Here is a 21,729-nt window from a genome sequence, read left to right as displayed (position 1 = left end):
GCCCTGTCAGGGAGGAATGGTCAGGTGGTGTGAGGGAGCTCAGTGGTAGAGCACAGGTTGTATGCCCAAGGCCCTGGTGCTCGCCGCGGCACCACAGGACGGCGGGGTAGATCAGATGGAGCCGTGATGACCAACCAGAGCTGCTGAAGTCCACTGAACTCCTGGGGCTAGCCCAGTCGGCAGCTGGAACGGGAGCCTAGACGGCAGAGGAGCTGGCTGGCTGCCCTTTAACCTGCAGTTGACAGTGAAGGCTGGGGGGTGGGGGTCAGGCACAAAGCACTGTTGGAAAAAGCTTCTCCCATATCACCCCCACCTGGCGGAGTCATAAGGCCCTACTGGAGACGGGGTGTGCCCCGGTGAGGCGGCCTTTCCACAAGGGGAAGTGACTTATAGCATGTCATCTCTCTCAGCTGACCGCCTGCCTACATCCTGGGGTCCACACTGAGAGTGAGTGCCAGGAGCACCACTATCTCGTGCTCATCCTTGTCCTTTCAGCCTTAGGGCTACCCTATCTCTCCCACCCCATCCTCTTCTGTTCCCGGTTGTGTTCCTTTCTCCCAGCCCCCCACCAGTCTGGGTCCTCTAAGCTCCAGGATCTAGGGAGGACTCAGTTAAATGATTTTTGTCCCTGCTATCCATCTGGTCCTCGACGGTCTCTGATTGTACATTGAGCACTTACTATGCGCCAGGGCCCGTGAGCTTTGTTGAGCATCTTTGTGGTTGGAGGACCAGACGGCTTCCTGGAGGAGGGAGGGGCTTGAGCTGGAGGAAGCAGTGGCCAGCTGGCCAAGAGTGCAAGTGGGCCAGCCTTCTTCCTCTCTGTGCAGAAGGTCATCTGCCTGGAGACTTACTGGGAAACTGTGAACAGGTCCTTGGCTCCTAGAAACTGGAGTATGGAAGACAAGCCAAGTGACCAGACAAATGAGTATCTATAATCATGGCTGTGATAAGGGCAAGGTCTGGGGAACAGAGGGATCTTGAAGGAAGAGTGTAGGAGGTACCTGGGCATGAAGCTAGGGAGGGGGTGTGTGCAGAGCCCTGAGGTGTTGGGGGGCGTTGTATGCCTGTTGTGGAGAAACAAGGGGAGAGCTCTGAGAGAGGACGGACCAACAGGGCCTGCTATCAGTAGGGCTGGTCTCTGTGAGGGGTCCCTCCAAGCCTTGAGAAGGATCTTGACCTCCATTTTTACACAGGGAGTTGTGTAAAGCAGCTTAAGTTGGAGGCCAAGACACAGAGCTAGTGGAATAGGTGTGGAGGCTGGCCTCCAGTATTCTGTGGGGGCCCGACCAGGTCTTAAGAAGCTGGGGCTTTGAAGGTACAGTAGGAGTTCATTCAACCCATGAAGTCAGAGGCGGTGAGATCCAGGGATCAGGAAGCACAGTGCAGTGTGGGGGGAAGCTTGGGAGAGAGCTGCAGAGCAGGGATAGTCAGCCAGGAAACTGGAGATCATGTGTGTGCGTCTGATAGGCCTGAGTTCAAGTTCTGGCTGCTGACCGTCCCATTTGCTGTGTGTCTTTGGGTCCTTCACTGTATCTTCCTGAGACTTGGTTTCTTCACAGAAAATGAGGCCAATCATCTCTCCCTTTCCAGTTAGGGTTAAGAGAAGGTTCTGTGCCTGGCAATTAGTAAACACCTAGAAAAATGGGACCCGTGGGCTGTGTGTAGCATTGGGAAGTCCATTGGTATCTCCGGGCTCAGTCTGGCCATCCGTGTGGCCATGGCCTTGAGTGGATGATGGCAGTGGGTCTGAAGGTCGGTCCCAGTTTGGGCAGAACTTGTCTAGAGGAGGATGCTGATAGGAAAAGACAGCAGTGCTGGGTGACCGTGAGCCTGCACTCTCTGAGCCAGAAAGCCGAGCTGGGGGTTGTGCCCCTGAGATGGTCTAGTCTAGCTCTCTGGATGTACACTGTTAAGACTGAGAGATCAAACGCCACTTGCCTAGGGTTTCCCAGGTGACAGCCCGGGATGGGCTGTAGAATTCTGAATCCACATTCAGCACTGGTGCTGCTGGAGTCTCGGAACTCTGTAGAGGCCCCCTGTGAGCTACAGCATGGTCCTCCTGTCCCCTCCGTGGTCCTCCTGTCCCCTCCGTGGTCCTCCTGTCCCTCCGTGGTCTACCTGTCCCTCCGTGGTCCTCCTGTCCCTCCGTGGTCCTCCTGTCCCCTCTGTGGTCCTCCTGTCCCTCCATGGTCCTCCTGTCCCTCCATGGTCCTCCTGTTCCTCCGTGGTCTACCTGTCCCCTCCGTGGTCTACCTGTCCCCTCCGTGGTCTTCCTGTCCCCTCCGTGGTCCTCCTGTCCCTCTATGGTCCTCCTGTCCCTCCGTGGTCCTCCTGTCCCCTCTGTGGTCTTCCTGTCCCTCCATGGTCCTCCTGTCCCTCCGTGGTCTACCTGTCCCTCCGTGGTCCTCCTGTCCCTCCATGGTCCTCCTGTCCCTCCGTGGTCTACCTGTCCCTCCGTGGTCCTCCTGTCCCTCCATGGTCCTCCTGTCCCTCCATGGTCCTCCAGACTTCACAGCCCTTTGTGCCTCCTATGTACATTAACTTCCCCGGGGGTGGGGGGAACCTCTCTGACTTTCTGGGGAGAAACCATCACCTTTGAGGCGGTCTCAGTTTCTTCATCCATAAAGTAGGGCTGATTCATGGCTCCCTGGATGTCCCAAGAGGATGGGCATGGAGTACCTAACATGTTCAGGGCAGGTTAGAGACAGACATGGGCTAAAATCTTAACTCCTAGTAGCTGGTCCCAGTCCTGTGACTTGAGGCTGAAACTGTATAATGGGCTTGCAGCTGGCAGGGACAAGGGGAGGCTGGGATCCCACAGACCCTCCCTGGAGCCTGCTCTGCCTCAGGAGACCTGTTGCTCAAGGCCTTGTTCTACTAGTAAGCCCAGAGTCAAATCACAGCCTCTTTACTAGAGTAATTGTAAGTAGCTTAATCTACTGATGTTTAGTGTATGTTCTATATATTTTCTCTTCTCTGGCTCAGACACGAAGCCCTGACTCCTATTCCACAAGCCGAAGTGCTGTGCTGAGAAGCATTCTGACATCCGATTTTGACTTCATGGGAAGCAGTGCTGTGATAAATTAGTAATGTCTGCTCTGGGTAGAAGCTTAGTAAGCATGGTCTGTGTGCTATGAGTTTGTCATTCCTGATCTATCCAGACCTTCTCCTTCACTGTGTGTGTGTGTGTGGGGGGGGGGGGGGGAAGGAGAAAGACCCAGGGCAAGTTAGCCAAGCTAGGAAGAAAATGCTAATGTCTTTTTTTTTTTTTTTTTTGATGTATATCTGTCCCCACTAGCCAGCCTGCTCATGACCCCAACACTGTCAGATGGCCTGACTAGAGAGAGGGCTAGGCATTTAGGGAGAATCCCAGAGCAGGAAGCCAGAACCCCCATCTCTCCGACTCATTGCTGTGGGACTTGGGATGAGTGACTTCCCCTAGGACTACTCAAAGGATTTCTAGAAAGGAGAAGTGAGAAGAAATTAGAAGACTGTGGTGTTTCTCTTCCTGTTCTGCCCTCAGTGTCTTCCCGTGCTTGAGAACCCGAGACAGGTTGAGTGGGGCAGGAAGTATCTGCCAACTATTGGTGATGGTGAACATAGGTCCTTAGGCGTCCTTGGGCCTGCTGGACTGTGCAGCCAGCACTGTCAAATTTGACACTGGGGGTTGGAAACAGGGCCGGGGTGGCACCAAGAGGCACGGCCGTCTTGCTGGAGTCCGATAGTGTTCCTCAGGTCACTCTGCCCACTTGTGGCCTCCATTTGACTTTATCTGATATCAGTATCCACGCACTACGTTCTCCAGAGCTGGAGCACAGCAGGGTGACCCCCTATCTCTGTTCCTTATCCTGGAGTGGGTGGAACTTTTATTCCTATTACGAGTAGGGCTCTGAGAAGCAAACGACTGTGGTGTGAGATGTGAGCATGGACTTGTGGTGTCTTGGTGATTGTGGGTGTCTGATCCTGGTGAGTGTCCCCAGTGTGGCTGACATCTTTCTTAGGGAGATTATGGGTTTAGTGACTTCCTGGGGGTTCATGTAACTGTGGCTCGTGAGTATTGGATAGGCCAGTACCCGATCTTTTGGCAGTAGTGAGGCCTAGGGAGGCAGTTGACTCTGGGTTTGAATCCTGGCATAGTGGTCTGCTTGTTACATCTGCTTATGGGGAAAATGACTGCTCTGTGCCTCAGTTTCACCAGTCTGTGTAGCTCTAGTATAGCTTTGAGAAGGTGGCCTGACTGTCAGGCATGCTAGTGTTTGTCCAGTGTTTGGGCACAGGGCCCACTCAAGGTGTTTTGAGGCTGTGAGGGAAGTTGATTCTGTGGTGAGGCAGAAGGGCAAATTGATCTGGGAGCCCTCAGGGCCGGCACCGGCCACCTTGGACTCCGGTTGCCCTGCCCTGAACATCTAGGAAGGATTGCATTGATTGGAACCTGCCAGCTCCATCTAAGCTACTCTGAGGCAAGCTCCCGCCTCTTCCTGCTGCTCCTAGGACTTGATCACATATCTGTCCCATGACCTCTAGTGCCTAAGATTCCCCTGACTTGTGGGCCCTCCCTAGGAGGTATCTGCCATCTGGGCAGCGGGTTCTCCACATGCTGGTCCACATGGCCTGGGTACACCTGCACTTTCTTTGTGGTGGCAAGCAGAGGCTCAGAGAAGGGTCTGAGCTCTGCGGAGCTCCTGGAGATGTTGCCTGTGGGGACCGAGTTCCTTCCTCAGCAGGAACCTCCCTTCTTCCATGTGTCTCTGTTGTGGTTTACCCTGCAGGTGCTTTGAGCCACTGGCTGGTTTCATACTTATTACATAGTTGGGTGTCCATGTCTTTGCCTATACAGGTCCTCCACTCCTGTGAAGGTCCCCTATTTTATTGGGCAGGTGTGTGTGTGTGAGAGAGAGAGAGAGACAGAGACAGAGAGAGAAAGAGTCTTGCTATATATATAGCCTAGGCTGTCTTGGAACTCATTTTGTAGCCCAAACTGGCATCAGTAATCCTCCTGCCTCAGTTTTCTGAGGGTTGGAATTATAGGATCCAGCATACACTGGGCTAGGCCTCTGGTAGCTGACATATCTCTGGCTCTCCCCTGAGCTTCCTCTACCCTTTCTCCTGCTGCCTTTCAAGACTCCAGCTCTGGGCTGGAGAGATGGCTCAGAGGTTAAGAGCACTGATTGCTCTTCCAGAGGTCCTGAGTTCAATTCCCAGCATCCACATGGTGGCTCACAACCATCTGTACTGAGATCTGGCGCCCTCCTCTGGTGTGCGGGCATACATCGAGGCAGAATGTTGTATACATAATAAAATAAATAAATCTTTAAAAAAAAAAAAAAGACTCCAGCTCTGTCTGTAGGTGGCAAGTCCTGACTCAAGGCTGGTTTTCTCTCCCTTTAGGGAAATGTGTGGTAATTATCACTCCCAACAGTATAGCACTTTACAGTTTGTATGGTAGTTACCTGTGTGCCCCAGCAGCACTGTGAGGGAGATAGAACCCAGTGAGCGCCTTCATTTGACAGAGAGGAAACTGGTCTTAGCTGGGGCAGCTAGGATACCCCCTTGCTTCTGAGTCTTGAGTCTGCCTTTCCTGTGAGTTCCTAAGTGGATCAGAGAGGTGAAGTGACTTCCCTGGGGTCACATAGCACTGAAAGGGTAATGCTGGGAGGTTCCTTCTAAGTATTCAGTGGCCAGGCTGTGCCCTGTGGACTTTGTTCTGAGCTGTACCTAGTCCCCAAGGGAGGCTGAAGCCAGCCCTGTTCCACCTGCCTCTGCTGGGGGCCCAGGAAAATAGCTTCTTCCTTGTCCATGTCTGCGTCAGGAGGCAGCAGGTTTTCTCTTGGCTCGGCTGGAAGATCACAAGCTCCTTCTCTTTAAATATCTTACAGCTTTAGGAAGTTTCGAGGATCAGGAAGGGAAAATTGTCCCAGGAAGAGGATGGTGTGGTCAAAGGCTTGCAGGCGGGGCAGCCTGGGATCTGGGGGGGGGGGGTTATAAGTTGAGTGGGTCCCCACTGCAAGATTTGCCTTCTGCTCCCCACCCCCACCCCTCCAGGTGTTCTAAAAGCCCGGAACCAGATGAGCCACCGTTCTATTTGGGGACAATTCTGCTGTTCCCATTTCTATCCTGTGCCCTAGTTTTAGAAGCAATGTGGGTTTGGTTACCAGTTGGCCACTTGCAGGCAGCTCCCCCTCCACCCACTCTGCCCACACCTTAGATCCATGGGCATCATGGCCAGAACAAGCCTTGCCTGCCTTTGGGGCTGTCTGGATAGGCCTTGATTAGTAACTGATGATGTCTGAGCCAGTGATGGGGTGCACACCTGGCGGGGGAGGGGGCACAGGAGGCTGCTCCCGGGCTCTGAGAGGAGATGCTCTTTAGAGGACAGGACAACATGGTCAGTGTTGGGAATTGATCTGGGACTCTCCGGAAACAGTGCTCTGGGGAGCTAAGTACAGACCCCGATGGTTGCCTCTGCTGTGAGCTCGGTACCACAGAAATAATGGCAGCCTGACCATGCCAGGAGGGCTTCCCGGAAGTGACACCCAGGACTTAAAGGGTGAGCAAGCGGTGGTGAGGGAGAGAAGAGTGAGGGCATTGCTAGACAGAGGGAGCCCAGCAGCTAAAGTGTATGTGTAGTGTAGCATGCGTATATCCGTGAGCGCGCGTGTGTGTGCGCGCGCCCGCGCGCATGTGTGTAGCCTGGGGCTGTGGTCATGTATAGGTACTAAGAACGGGCCCTCGTCCATCTGGTGCACTCAGACTTTGTTGTCTTGAGTGATGGGAGCAGGCCAGGCATAGGTGGCGGAGGGCAGAGGAAGATGAAGTGGGGCTGGGGTTCAAAATGGGGATCAAAGCCCTGGGTGGAGGACAGAGGCCGGTCTGAGAGGAAGCCTGACTGAGGGGCTGCTGGTGCAGTGTGCGAACTCCTGGACCTGGTGCCCTCTGTAGACACCCCAAGCACACAGTGAAGTGCTTACACACAGCTTGTGAGGTGGGAGGCCCCCGGGGACATGGATGTGTCCAGTTCTGTGGGTCATGCCAGGCTCACGCAGTGTGGCCTTGCTGCAGTGGCACAGGGAACCCTGCTGAGTGGTTCCGTCTGGGAATAGTAAGAGCCTGGGTGGGTGGGTGGGGGGCAGGGAGGACTGCCACAGTCCCCTCTCACAGGATCTCTTGGTCACACTGCCCTTCAGGAAATAAGGGGATCCTCTGGTGGGTTCCACAGGCACCTGGGGTGGGCTCTGATCCAGGTCCCAGGCTTCATCCTTTTGGGTGAACCTCCCAAGACACAGTCCACCCTCTCTTGAGCTCTTCATGGTCTGAGAACTATCTACTGTGGGACCCAACAGGCCTGGCTTTGAAGCCTCATTTTGATTCCAGCTGAGAGAGCTTAGCTAAGTGATTTTGCCTTCCTGAGCCTCAGTTTCTCCCCCAACAGAAACGGAGGCTCTCCTTTGGAGGGGCTGTGTCCAGTGTTGTAGAGTGCCGGGAGAACCTGGCTCAGAGCCGAGGCCTTGCTGAGCTGCCAGGGGCAGTTTCCGGACGCCCTAGGCTCTCAGTTCCAAGGACAAAGCCCCTTTGTGGGGAGACAGATGGAGCCTGGGATCCCCCTCCCTGGGAAGCAGGGCTGTCTGCTCCTCCTCTTCACTCCGTCCCCTGGGAGAAGGAGCTTTCTGAGGCCAAGAGTGGGAACCCGGTGGGTTGCACATCCTGGCCGTTCTGGCTGGGGAGCCCAGTGTCTCTTCCCTGTCCTGACCGTTTCTCAGGTCAGGCATCCCTGGCAAATCCCGAGCCTACTGTGGGCACCCTGTGCATCTGTCTTCCCATCCACTCTCATTCTCCAGTTCACCCATTCGTCTTCCGCCGTCTTCCTTCCTCCCTCTACCCCGGGAACCAGGCTGGCCTTGACCGCACAGAGATCCGCCTGTCTCTGCCTCTAAGTGCTGGGATTAAAGGCGTGCGTGCATGGGTGTGTGTGTGTGTGTGTGTGTGTGTGTGTGTGTGTAGTAAACTCAGGGCAAAGAGAACGGCCAGGGCAGGGGCCCTGTGGCAGGAACATGCTGTTTCCAGGGAAGGGAGAGCTGTTGACCTGTACACTAGAGGGAAATGGGGGGAATGGTAGGGCTGGTGTGGGGACCAGTGCATTTCTGAGGCCCCTGAAAAGACTTGGTCTTTAGGGTGGGGCCTTGGTAAGGTCAGGGCTGAAGGATTTAGATCCGTGTTTCGCAGATGCTTTCTGCCCCAGTGGTGGTGCATGAGAGAAGGAACAAAAGTGTTGGGAGCTGGGGCTGACAAGGTTTGGGCAGGGCTGGGTTTGGACTGTTAAGGCCTAGGGGACCTACGGCTTTAGAGAATACAGACCCAGGTCCTCAAATCCCTGCCAGTGATCTTAAAGTATACCCGTTTCTTGTCTTGGGAAGTGGAGATGGCTCAGTATCCCTCTAGGCTGGGGAGAGCTTGACTCCACCCTGCTGTGTGTACTGAGCCTCAGTTTCCTCTCTTGTTAAAGTCTCTCCCTTGGTCACTGCAGGAGTCTGGGGCGTGAGGGCCTGCGCATCCACTGCTGGACTTCGGAGCAAGGTGGAGTTTCTTTTAGATATCTCAGCACCTTGGGTTGACGGTTCCTGGAATCAGAGTCCAAGGCCTCTTCCCACAGCGGGAAGCAGCTCAGAAGGGCACCACGGTTCACAGAAGGCCTCCTAGCCTGGCGGAGCAGGTCAGCCAGCGTTCTGAGCTGGGTCACTTAGCTGCTTGCCTCCAGGGCCCAGCTCACCCTGTCCTGTGCGGGCTCAGCTCACTTCCAGGCCTTGGCCTCCTTTATCCTAGAAGCTGCATTTCCAGCTTCTTAAGATTGCAACATAGTGTTGTCATCTTTATCTAGTGCACCAGGGACTCTAGAGTAACAAAAGTGAAACAAATGGGGGAAAACTTATTTCAGGCAAGTTACAGCTATGTGTTAGGTTGCGTTCCTAGTTGGCCTGGGGTGCTGTGGCCTCAAGGCTGCAGGGTGGACACTTTGGATTTCCAGGCTTAGGACACAGCCTAGTGGGCACAAACAGGGAATGAAGTCCAGAAGACAGTAGCAGGGACTACTCGTTCTGCACCAGGTTTGCTGTGTGAGCTTCATTTTCCACTTGCGTAGCTTGTATCTTCCCAGGCTGCAGGTCCAGGGTCCAATGCACCCCCTCCACCTTTGCCAGGGCCAGTTGGAGCCTGCAGGCATTCTGCCCAGTGGCACTGGCGGAGCCGGTTTGAGGCTTGACAGCCCCTAGCATGCTTGTACTGAGAATGCAGGACCAGACATGTTCTGGCTGCTGTGGCCCTTGGATCTGCCTGCTCCCCCGCCCCCATGCACCCTCTCTCACTCCTGCTCACTCCTTACTCACTTGGCAGACACCCTCCCCCACCTCCCATCCAGTTCCTGGCCCAGGCCAGTGCTGGGTGGGGCCCGGGACTGGAGTTGCTTTATGTTTTACATTGCCTGTGTGAGTCCCGTGATCAGTCTCTGCTGGGAGCTCGTGCAGTGCAGGATGCGGGGAGACCTGGGGATGGGGCTCAGCTTCTGGGATGAATAGACCTATGGCTTAGGCTGCCTCTTCTTCCTGGGAGGTTCTAGGTGGGGCCCATCCATATCCCTAACTACCCAGTCACCCACTGTCCATTTACTGTCTATCCACTCATCTACCCTCCACCCTGTCATCTTCCATCCATCTGTCCATCTGTCCACCTACCTAGCCATCTTCACCCATCCATCTACCAGTCCATCCTTCTTCCTATCTGTCCATGTATCCACCTACCATCCATCCACCCATGCATGCATCCATCATCCGCCCATCCACGCATCCATCCATCCACCCATGCATGCATCCATCATCCGCCCATCCATGCATCCATCCATCCACCCATGCATGCATCCATCATCCGCCCATCCATGCATCCATCATCCGCCCATCCATGCATCCATCATCTGGCCGTGTACACTGGGCACTTCTTTGCCCTGGACAGTGTTCTGAGGCTGGAGACACATTAGAGAAGCAGCTGGACACAAGCCCTGCCTTTGCGGTTTGTCGACCCTCAGGGTGGCCAGAAAGTAGCAAACAAGGGATCAGTGTGCATGGTCTGCTAGAGGGAGCCCAGTGCTGTGGGCTCCACACATACGCCAGGGAGCGGATCCGGGTGGGCAGCCAGGATGGTGCCCACACTGAAAGACTGGCTGGCACTGGGAGCTGTCAGGGAGGGAATGCCAGTGCAAAGGCCCTGAGACAGGGGCATGCCTGGAGTGTTAGAGCAACATCAAGAGTCTGAGGAACAGGGTGAGAAAGGGGAGAATGGGGGAGGAAGAAGGCAGGAAGACCTGAGGGACGGAGTCGGGTACCCAGGGTGGGGTGGGGCTGCAGTACCTGTTGGTGAGGAGCAGACGGTTGTCTTTTGTAGTTCTTGGGTACGGAGTACTCAGGCATTGTTCACTATTTAGTGTAGCATCTTCTGTATCGAGGAGCCATAGCAGAGCGCTTGGCCCCTCCCCGTTCCTGCTCCCCCTCCTGTCATGCTAGAGTCCATCTCCAGTGTCCCGCGTCGAGTGTATTTCTGCACAACTACGGATCTGTAATCTGCCCAAAGCCCACCATTTCTTTCTACCAGCGGCCCCCTCTTCCCTCTGGTGAGTTTTCACCAGTTTGCTGGTGAGGTTGATGTGGGTCATATGGGCAGCTTCCCTGCTGTGCTGAGTGGCCACACAACCCCAGGGCCTAGCGCTCAGTAGGTTCCCTACACAGTAGCCATGGCTGTGATGGGCTGTCGATACGCAGAGCATGCTTGCTGGGCACTGGGTCCTGTTCTCAGGGCTTCACAGACAGGAACTTACTTTATTCTCGTGGCCGTTCTTTAAAGTAGGCTGTTTGTGTCCTCTAATTATATAGGAGAGGAAACAGGCACAGAGAGGTCGAGAAGCTGTGCCAAGGTCACACAGTAAGAAAGGGCTGAAGCTGGGTTTTGAACTAAGGTGGTTCTGCTCTGAATCCTCACGTTGAGGAAGGGCTTTGTTAGCCCAGATAAAGAGGGGTTCCTCTTTTCTTTTCAGCTGGGTAAGGATAGGTGAGGTTGGGGGATTGGCCACTGAGGAGGGAGCAGCCTGTGTGGAGGCCCAGCTGCTGGAGACTCATTTAGGGGTAAGGCGGTGGGAGGGGGTGGAGGGAGATGGAGCAAGAGTGGCCCCAGCAGGCAGGGGAGTGTTGGGACCATCTTGCTGACCACTGCCCCCACTCATGTTCACGGAAAGGGAAAGGAGCTGGCGCCTGTGGACTTGGGTAGGGGTGGAGCTTAGGATTGCTTGTGCAGTGGGGCCTGGCCACTTGGTGTTCCTGCCCACCCATGTCCCCAAGGGAGATGCCACCTGGGTGTGGGCGGGGAGGAGGGGGCACTGTGTTCCAAGAGTCGAGAAGCAACCAGAGCTGTTGGCAGGGAACAGCGGGCACCGTGGGCAGGGGCCGGCTGGCAGCCCCCTCAGGGCCCATCCGCCTGCCACCAGTGGGGAGGGGCCGCCCAGATGACCTTGGAGAGACTGGGAAAAGCCTGGAATTTGTCACCTCAGTGTCCCACCAAGATCACTCGCTCATCCTGAGCTTGTCAGAGATTCTGTGCCCAGACACCAGCTGAGGCCCAGAGGAAGTGTGGCCTGCCTGGGGTCACACAGTGATGGGGGACCTTCCTGAGCTCATTAATCAGTCATCTTGGGGTGACCCTTAGGCCTTATGCCAGCAGCTCCTCCACTAAAGTTGGGACAGCTCCAACCACCCCTACCTGTCTTCCGTGCCTGTCCTCCCTGCCTCTTTCTGGGGCAGCATGGGAAGTAAGTGTTTTCTGGACCCTGACTTTGGATGTAAAACCACATGGCTGCGGGCTGCCGAGATCTCATTCTGGGTGCTGTTAACTCTTACAGGAGGGTCTCTGTCTCTGCCCTGCTGCTCCTGTCTTGCCTAGGAGTCTGCATTGGGGCCGTTCATTTGCTGGGTTCCAGGCCAACCCAACCCAGCTGCGCGGTCTTCTCTTGGAGCCTCTTGCAGCCCCTGAGGGCAGCCTGCTGTAGGAAAAAACCTGAGGCCTTATCACAGGAGTCAAGCCGTCACAGGACGGACCTTAGACTCGCCTGTTTCTCCTCATCTGTAAAATGGGCTTAAGGATGGTACATGGGGGCTAGGCCTTCTTGCTCTCTCTCTCTCTCTCTCTCTCTCTCTGTTTTTTGATACAGGATTTCTCTGTGTAACAGCCCTAGCTATTCTGGAACTAGCTCTTGTAGGATCATCCTGACTCTGCCTACCAAATGCTGGGATTAAAGGCATGCATCACCATCGCACAGTTTGTTTTTTTTCTGGTGTCTTTTTTTAAATTCTATTTATTTATTTATTTATTTATTTATTTATTTATTTATTTATATTTTAGCGATGAGTGTTCTGCATGTATACCTGCACGCCAGAAGAGGGAGTCAGATCCTATTATGGAAGGTTGTGAGCCACCATGTGGTTGCTGGGAATTGAACTCAGGATATCTGGAACAGCAGCCAGTATTTTCAACCCCTGGGCCTTTCTTTGATCCTATTGTTTTTCTTTGATTCTAGCAGAGACAAGCGTATCTCAGTGAGTTCAAGGCTAGCCTGATCTACACAGTGAGGCTAGACAGGGCTACACAGAGAAACCTGTCTCGGAAAAAAAAAAAGAATGACACATAGGGACTTGTGTGGTGGGCACACGCCTTTAATTCCAGTACTTGGGAGGGAAGCAGAGGCAGGTGGATCTCTGAGTTCAAGGTCAGTCAGATCTACAGACTGAGTTCTAGGCTAGCCAGTGCTGTGTAGCATGACTCTTATCTCAAGAAAACTCATGAAAGGTGCTGGGGATGTCGCTGGCAGAATTGTAGAATGCTTACCCAAGACCCTGGGTTCGGTCCCCACCACTGTGTAAACTGAAATTGGGAGGCGAACGGAGGAAGTTGGAACTTCAAGTCGTAGTGAGTTTGAGGCCAGCCTGGGGCTGCATGAGGCCCTGTGAGGGTCAAGTCTCAGTCCTCGCTGCTCCCGTGCATATTTCCTTAGCCCTTTATTCTTCCCACATGGTCAAGCCAGTTCCCACAGTCGTACTAAAGAGAGAGTCAGGGAGCAGGTACCAGCCCACAGGGAGTGTCCCCCCAAGAGCGATGCCTGGGAGATAGGTGATGCCCTCCCAGGTGCTTTGCCCCACCACAGGTGACCACTGCTAGGACTTGTCTGAATGTCAGCTGGGGGCCCATCCTTTGGCCCCACAAGCTCCCGTGCTACCCCTCTCTGGCTAGAAGGTTAGAGGGGAGGCTGTGGCAGCTTGGCTCCTGGGGCCTGTAGTGTGTAACCCACCGTTCCTTCCTCTTTCTGTCTGGTCTCTGTTCCCCGTTGGAAAAACGAGCTGGCCCGTGATCTTGGGCTCTTGGGAAGAGGACTGGATGATAGCTGGGACCTCAGATGGTGGCTCAGGCACCTGACTTAGCTTCTAAGGCTCTGGGTGACTAGGACAGTCACCTGGTGTCTATAGTAACATTTCCTGGTAACTCTGCATACAGACAAGGCTGGCTGGCTATCCCTGTGGCCAGGGCATGGGAGAACTGAGGAGCTGGCAATGAGGGTCAGAGGAAGGTTCCTTACCAACAGCCTGTGGGTTAGGGTGCAGCCCCCAAGAATGACATCTAAGGTTTCTAAGGACTTGTCTAGATTACCCCAAACCATGATGCTCCCCTGACCTGACTGAGTAGGTACCTGTGGGGACCCCTGCACTGCCCAATCTGTCTGCCACCCACTACTCATTCCTACATGGCAGGCACACCTACTTTCCCAGTTCTCAGCGGTGCTCTGGTGTTCCTGGCCTTGCTGAGAACAGCCTAAGGGAGAATGGGCAATGGTAGATGCAGGCCCTGCTGGTTCCTTCACCATGGGATGGTCCCAGACAATCCATGCTTGCTTCCTAATGCTGTCTCTTAGCTGCTGGGTGACCTTAGGGAAACAGCTGGGCCTCTCTGTACTCTAGTTTTCTCATCTACAGAAAGGAGCTGACCACACAGGGTGGGGCGGGACATCCTGGATCCATGTGTGGAGTGTTGTCCCTAGGAGTCACCCTCCTCTGAGAGCCCCCAATTTAGATAGATTATGGGGTTTGTCCTCTGGACTAGGGGGAGAGGAGGGAGGGCTGAGGGTGCTGGGTGACTCTGAACAGTCAATCCCTCTCCTGATCTGTGGGATGGGGGCCGAGTGAGGCACTGCTGGCCACAGCGCCCTCTGTGGTTCTCCCTTTGTGTGTCCCATCCCTTGGCAGCAGCCAGCCCAGCTGGTATGTAGCAGGTTCTCAGCCTGGTGACTTTTCAAGGATGGGTAACGGAAAGACTGCTTTTGCCTGAGACCCCACTCTATTGGGGGGACCCTGCTCTTCCCTGCAGCCCTTCAGGGGAGGCTGCTTCTGCAGGAAGCCTGTCTGCTCGCTCTCTGCAGCTCCCGCATGCACACCCACTCTAAGGCTCTGGGTGACTAGGACAGTCACCTGGTGTCCATAGTAACATTGATCACTGTCAGAGACTGCGGCTTACCACAGCCATGTGGAAGTCACTGACGAACATCCTTCTGCAGGACAGAATACGGAGGCTGAAGGCACTGAGTGGCCTGTGCCGCTATGACAGACTGAGCCAGGATCTGATCGGAAGCAGGTAAGCTGGGTGTGTGTCAGTTTCTGGCTGTGGGAGGGGTTGTGTATCTCATGTAGTCTAGGCTGACTGTGAACTACATAGCGTAGGCTAGCCTCCAAATGGCTGAGTAGCCCAGCTCACTATAAAGCACAGACTCATCTCCAACTGACTGTGTAACCCAGGCTAATTTACAATTTACGGTGGCCTAGGCTGGCCTTCAGCTCACTGTGTAGCCCGGGCTGGTCTTGAACTCATGATCTGACTCTGCATTTGTAATTTGGGTAGTGTTAACAGTAGCTGTGTGTCCTACCCTCCCTAGTTCCCCTCTCTCTTACCAAACTGGAGATGTTACTGGATTTGAGATTAATTTATAGAAGTATCCAGTTTGCCAGTCTGTTGCTTAAACACTGTTTTCCAGAATAGTTTAAAAAAATCATAGTGTTAGAAGATAATTTCCTGTGGCATTAATCCATCTGAGTGGTCCATCGCATGGTCTCGTCAGAGTTGTTTGGTTCTGTTCACTTAACGTAATATTTTTAAGATCTACTTAGTTAGGGCATCATGTATCCAGCCGTGCCAAGACTTTTTCTTATCAAATAATATTTCATTGTGTGGATAAGTCCTTATGTCTGTCTGCCTGTCTGTCTGTCTCTGTTCTCTGTCTCCCTGTGTGGGTGTGTGGGTATATATGCACACATGAACACACTCAGGCTGAAGTTTGACATTTTCCTCAATCACTTGTCCATCTTATTTTTTGAGTTAGTGTCTGTCACTGAACCTGCACCTCACTGTCCCAGCTAGACAAGATTGGGAAGTCCCCGGGATCTGCCTGTCACTGCCTCCATCCCTGGGGTCACCGGCATGTGCTGCCATGGCTGGCTTTATATAGCGCTGGGCATCTGAACTCAGGCCCAGCCTTGCACGGCAGGCACTTTGCCCACTGAGCCATCTCCCCAGACCCTACATGGATCTATTTCTAACACATTATTCTGTGTTTCTGAATATGAAACACATATTCTGAATGTTTCTGAGGGCTAGTGAAATGGCTCCATGGGTAAAAGTGCTTGTCGTCAAGGCTGACAACCTGAGTGTGATCCCTGGAGCCCACATTTAGAAGTGACCTCCACATGTACACAGTGTCAGGAGTGCCCCTCCCCCAAACACACACACACACACACACACACACACACACACACACACACACACAGTAGGGGCTGAAGAGATGGCTCAGCAGTTATGAGCACTGACTTCTCTTCCAGAAGACCTAGGTTCAATTCCCAGCACCCATATGATGGCTCACAACCATCTGAAACTCCAGTATCGGGAGATCCAACGCCCTCTTCTGCCCTCTTGAAGGCAAGGTATGTGCAGGGTGTACAGACATACATGCATGCAAAATACTCACATAAAATAATAAATCTCAAAAAATGAATTGTAATAAAAATATCTTTAAATTTACATTAAAATTGCATGTGTTTATAGATAATATGTTATTGATTGATTGATTCTTTGCTGAGACCCCTGGTAGGCAACTGCTCCACCCTGAGCCACAGCGTGTGTGTGTCTGTGTCTGTGTGTGTGTGTGTGTGTGTGTGAGAGAGAGAGAGAGAGAGAGAGAGAGAGAGCGTGCTTTATAATGGTCAGACCTGAGTGATCCTGTCTGTCTTAACCTCTCAGTGTCTCTGGGTGAGAACATTCAGAATCAGTTCTTGCAGCTTCTGAAATGTGCAGTGCATTGTTACCTGTTGGAACCCAGTGCTCGGGGATAGGAACACAGGGACCTTAGTCCTAGAACATTCTGAACAGTGATCCATCTTTCCCCATCCCGTTTCCTCTTCAGCCTCTGGTAAACACTGTTCTATCCCAGCTTCTATGATGTCAACATTTCTTTTAAAAGATTTATTTATTTTATGCATATAGATGCTTTGTCTGCATGTATATATCTGTACAGCAGAAGAAAGCAATGGGTCTACAGTTATAGACAGTTGTGAGCTGCAATGTGAGTGCTGGGAATTGAACCCAGAACCTCTGGAAGAGCAGTGCTCTTAACCGCTGATCCATTTCTCCAGCCCACCATGTCAACATTTAGAAAAGTGTTTCTTTTTACTTTAAATATGTGTGTATGTGTGTGTGCATGTGAGTGCTGGTTCCTGAGGTGACCAGAAGAGGGTGTCATTCCTCTGAAGCTGGAGTTGCAGGTGGTCGTGAACCACCATATGGGTGCTGGGAACTGAACTCCAGGCCTCTGCAAGAGCAACAAATACTTTTACTGCTGCCTCTCCAGCTCCTGATGGTTACTTTTTGAGGCTCCATATTGTGAGTGAGGTCAGGTAGGACTTCTGGTGCCTGGAATATTTCACTTTCTTCATGTCCTCCACTTCTCTCCATGTTGATTCAAATGACAGCTTCCTCCTTTCTTTATTCATCGGTTGGTAGATACTGGACTGTTTCTTGGCTGTTATGAACTCTGCTGTGATGGACATGGAAGTTACCATGTCTCTCTAATGTACAGTTTTATTTTGAAACTGGTGGGCAGTTTTATTGGAATTTGAGAACAAACAGCAGGATAGGCAGGCTGAAGCCCTCGGGTGCCAGGAGGAGGGAGATGGATAAGAATAAGGGAAAACTGTGCTTCCTGAGTTGGGGGCCAGGAATCCAGGTGGGCTCTGTGATGGACATCGGCCAGCCAGCTGCATGGAGTTAGGAAACTCTTCAGATGAAGCAAGGATGCCCAACAGTGCCCAAGGGAGAAGGAAAGAGGAGAAAGATAAACTTAGCCTTTCCAAGTGGGCCCAGCCATGGGCTCTAAGCCTAGTGTCGCTCCTCCCGTTGTACCCGGCAGGTGTACACTCTAATCACGTGTGCATCTGATGGGCGTTGGGTGGTTTCAGTGTGAGGCCACAGTGAATGTTGCCCTGTGTGCAGTGGGGTGTGGGGTTTTGTGTGCTTGTATCTGGTAATTGCTGCTGATGGGTACTTGGGAGTGGATTTCCTGGGTAAGTCTATCGAATCTTTTAAAGGAAGGCCGTGCTGTTTTTCCAAGGGCTGCATCGCTTGATGCCCCACAACAAGAGAGGAAGGTCCAAGCACCCCATGTCTTGACAGTGCCTGGTGCTGGCTGCCTTTCTGATGACAGACGTCCTGTGGGCAGGACACAGCGTCTCACGTGACTGACTTGCCTTTTCTTGTGGGTGCTGGCAATGTGCTTCTGTATGTCAGCTGCAGGCTGGTTCTTGGGAGAAATGTCTGTTTGTGTCCTTTGAACGTTTTAAACAATTGTGATTGTTGTCCAATTGTGCTGGGGTTCACACCTAGGCCTCCCCACTCACACCAGGCAACTGCTGTAGTGCTGGGGTTCACACCTAGGCCTCCCGACTCATGCCAAGCAAGCACTCTGCCACTTAACCCCCAGTCCAGGAGTTTTTCTTCTTTAGACTTTGACTTATGTGTGTGTGTGCATGAGCACAGATGCCCTCCAGGCCAGAAGAGGTTTCAGTTCCCTAGAATTGGGGTATCAGTGGTTCTGAGCTACTTGATATGGGAACTGAACTCCGATCCTCAGTAAGGACAGCAAGTGATCCTAACCATTGAGCCATCTCTCCAGCCTTAGAATTTTTTTGTTTCATTTTGTTTTTTGAGACAGGGTTTCTCTGTGTGGCATCCCTAGCTGTCCTGGAACTTCCTGTGTAGACCAGACTGGCCTTGAACTCACAGAGATCCTCCTGCCTCTGCCTCCAGAGTGCTGGGATTAAAGATGTGTGCCACCACTGCCCAGCCAGAATTTATTTTTTAAACGTTGATTTCTTTCTTCCTTCCTTCCTTCCTTCCTTCCTTCCTTCCTTCCTTCCTTCCTTCCTTTCTTTCTTTCTTTCTTTCTTTCTTTCTTTCGTGTGTGTATGTTGCGCAAGTGTCATGGCACATATGTGATCGTCAGAGGACAGTTTTGGAGTGTTGTTTTGCTCTTTCTACCATTTGAGTCCTGGAAGTTGAACTCACATCTTTGGACTTTACCCCTCTGAGCCATCTTGCTGGTCTAGGTTTCTTTATATCTTGTAGATATGAACCCTGTTACCTGATTAGGGAATATCTTCTTGTTTTGGGTTGTCTTTTTCCTTTTGGACAGGGGTCATCTTAGCTGCTTTTCCCGCTGCTCTGACAAAGCACTCTGTCAGGAGCAACGTGAGGGAGACAGGGCTCTGGTTTGTCACCCAGGAGCACAGTCAGTCCATCATGGCAGGGTCAAGGTGCGGGAGCTTGACCCGCTGATACTGCTCATCCACGGTTGGGAGGCAGAGGGGTGAATGCAGGCTGCTGTCCAACTGAGTCCAGGACCCAGCCAGGGAATTACCACCCAAAGTGGGCGTGTCTCCCATCGACTTTCCCACCAGCCTGTCTTCCTAGTGAGTCTAAATTCTGCCTAGTTAACACTTAACACTAGACATAACTTGCTGTGCTATGTAGCCCAGGCTAGCCTCTGATTCACGGTCCTTCTTCCTCAGCCTCCCACTTGCTGGGCTTTCCTCTCTTTGCTTTGTTCAGACCATCAAGGTTTTAAGTGGTGCTCCTGCGGAGCTCAGAGAACAGCTATGGGGAGCCAGTTCTCTGCTGCTTGTGTTGTGTTCTGGGGATGGAACTGAGTTCATCAGGCTTATGAAGCAATTACCTTATCTGCTGAGCCATCTTGTCAGCCCTGAAGCTGTGTTTCTGGTGCTATGTTCTGTCGGGTTGTACAGCTGGCTGTGGGGGCTGCAATCCACACTGTAGTGATGCCCTCAGGTCTGTAATGTGTTTTGAAATAAGAGGTGCAGCTCCTCAAACTGTTTTCCATTTTGGGATGGCTTTGACAATTCTGGGGGTCTCGACTTTACAGATATATATTTAAGTCAGGTTATCAGGTTTTGTAGAGAAGTCGGCTGAGACTCTGGCAGGACTGTGCCACCTCAGTTGATCGAGTGAGAGTATTGCCATCTTTTTTTTGGTTCGAGACAGGGTTTCTCTGTGTAGCCCTGGCTGTCCTGAAACGCTCTCTGTAGTTCAGACTGGCCTCAGACTCACAGAAATCACCTTCCTCTGTTTCCCGAGTGCTGGGATTAAAGGTGTGTGCCACCACCACCCCAGCATGGAGTATTGCTATCTTGTGTGTGTGTGCAAGTGTGCACAGGTGCACGTGCATGTGTGAGTATGTGCTGGGATGAGGCTCCTCAGGTGTCATTCCTCAGGTGCCATCTACTTTGTTGGTTGAGACAGGTTCTCTCACTGACTTTTGGCCTCTCCATAGGCTAGGCTGCTGCAAGTGAGCCCCAGCTGCTTCACACAGCCGGGCTTTCAGGCCGTGGGCGCTGGGGCTCAAACTCAGGTCTTCATGGTTGTTTGGCGGGTGTTGCTGGCAGCACCCCCCTCCGCACACATTATTTGCTTTCTGACGTGTGCACAGGGTAGCTTAGCTTTCCTTTAATTAGCTCTTTAATTTCTTGGAACAAGTTCCTAACTCTTGGGAGCTTAGGTCTTACCTCTCTTTTGTTGATCTTGTTCTAGATTCTTCCTTTCTCTCTCTCTTTCTTTGTTTTGTTTTTTATTTTTAATTTTCAATTTATTTATTTATTTATTTTATTTTTCGAGACAGGGTTTCTCTGTGTAACAGTCCTAGCTACCCTGGAACTCGCTTTGTAGACTAGACTGGCTTCGAACTCACAGAGATCTGCCTGCCTCTGCCTGCCTACCAAGTGCTGAGATTAAAGGCATGTGCCACCACTGTCTGGCTAGATTCTTTCTTATTATGGGGTATTCTTTTCTTACTTTCATTTTGGTTTATTAGTTGCTAATGTCTAGAAGAGCAGTTTCTGAATTTGTGGGGCTGCGGCTGGAACTCAAGGCCACGTGCGTGCCTGGTGAGCACTGCACCTTTCAGCCACTCTCCAAGCTCAATTAAAAAAGGGTTTTAAAATGTTTTATTTTGTGTATTCACATGTGTGTAAGTGGAGGTCAGAGGACAGCTTTGGGGAGTTGGTTCTGTCCTTCCTCCATGTGGGTCCTGGAGACTCCATCAGAATGTGTGGCTGGGGTTTGGCAGCAGGCACCTTCACCACTGGCCCTGTTTTTACATGGAGATTCTGTAATGTGCAGCCTTCCTGAACTCACTCACTAGTTCTGAGACTTTAGTAGAATCCTTAGAGTTTCTCTCTATGAGATCATGATGGCCCAGCATGGTGGTGCATGCCTGTAATCCCAGAATTTAGGAGATGGAGGCAGGACCATCAGTTCAGAGCTAGTCTTGGCTCTCGAAGTCATCCTGGGCTACCTGAGACTATCTCAAAAGAAAACCAACAAGCAAACCAAAGGTGTCATCTGCAAGCCGAGGTAATTTGCCGCCTTCCTTCTTAGCCTGGGTGCTTTGTATGATGCTCTCCTCCTCAGCTGCCCTGGCTGGAGCCCTAAGTACAGTTTCAACCAGACATATGTCTGGGGGCGTCTGGGCTTTCCTGTCTGTCTGTCACCATGAACACCACGTGAGCTGTGGCTTTTCTAGATGTCCTCTGTCAGGTGAGGTAGTTCCCCAGCTGTCCTCCCCCAGCTTCCTTGTCTCTTCCTCTCCCTCATCCTCTCCCCCCTCCGCGCCCCGTGCTATTTGATAGACTCTCACGGTGCCCAGGATAACCTCAAAACTTGTGATCTTCTGCCTCTGCTTTCTGGATATTGGAATCTCAGGTGTGACCCAGTGCTTTGTGTGTGTGATTTGTGGTGAAAGGGTGTGGGGTTATATCAGACGTCTTGTCCGTGTGTTTATATCACCACATGCTGAGGTCATCATGAGGGTTTCTTCTGTAGAGTGGTGTGTTATTCACTGGTCTTTAGAAGTGAAACCTAACGTGTACCCTGGGATAAAGGGATGCTTGGCCTGGTTCAGTCTCTTCCCTATGCAGTTTGCTGGTTGTTTGTGGACAGCTTTACCTCTGGATTCTGAGATGTTAGTCTGCTGTTTGCTTATGGTGTCTTTGTGGAGTTCCAGTGTCAGGGTCATGGAGTGAGTTGGAGATGTGCCCTGAT

The 21,729-nt window shown here is 52.3% G+C and overlaps 1 protein-coding gene across 1 annotated transcript in view; it reads left to right on the top strand.

Moving 5' to 3' along the window:
* Positions 1-21,729, top strand: part of Src (SRC proto-oncogene, non-receptor tyrosine kinase) — a 44,930-nt gene that overhangs the window by 1,352 nt on the left and 21,849 nt on the right. Inside the window, exon 2 of the mRNA XM_050151161.1 lies at positions 14,630-14,706. The gene's annotated coding sequence lies outside the window, so the exon portion shown is untranslated. The remainder of the gene's footprint in view (positions 1-14,629; positions 14,707-21,729) is intronic.

Source organism: Alexandromys fortis, unplaced genomic scaffold (genome assembly GCF_014885135.2).
Source record: "Alexandromys fortis isolate MF-2015 unplaced genomic scaffold, M_Fortis_MF-2015_v1.1 scaffold_27, whole genome shotgun sequence".
In the NCBI taxonomy this organism is placed as follows: domain Eukaryota; kingdom Metazoa; phylum Chordata; class Mammalia; order Rodentia; family Cricetidae; genus Alexandromys; species Alexandromys fortis.
This window is presented reverse-complemented; position numbering and strand designations above follow the sequence as displayed.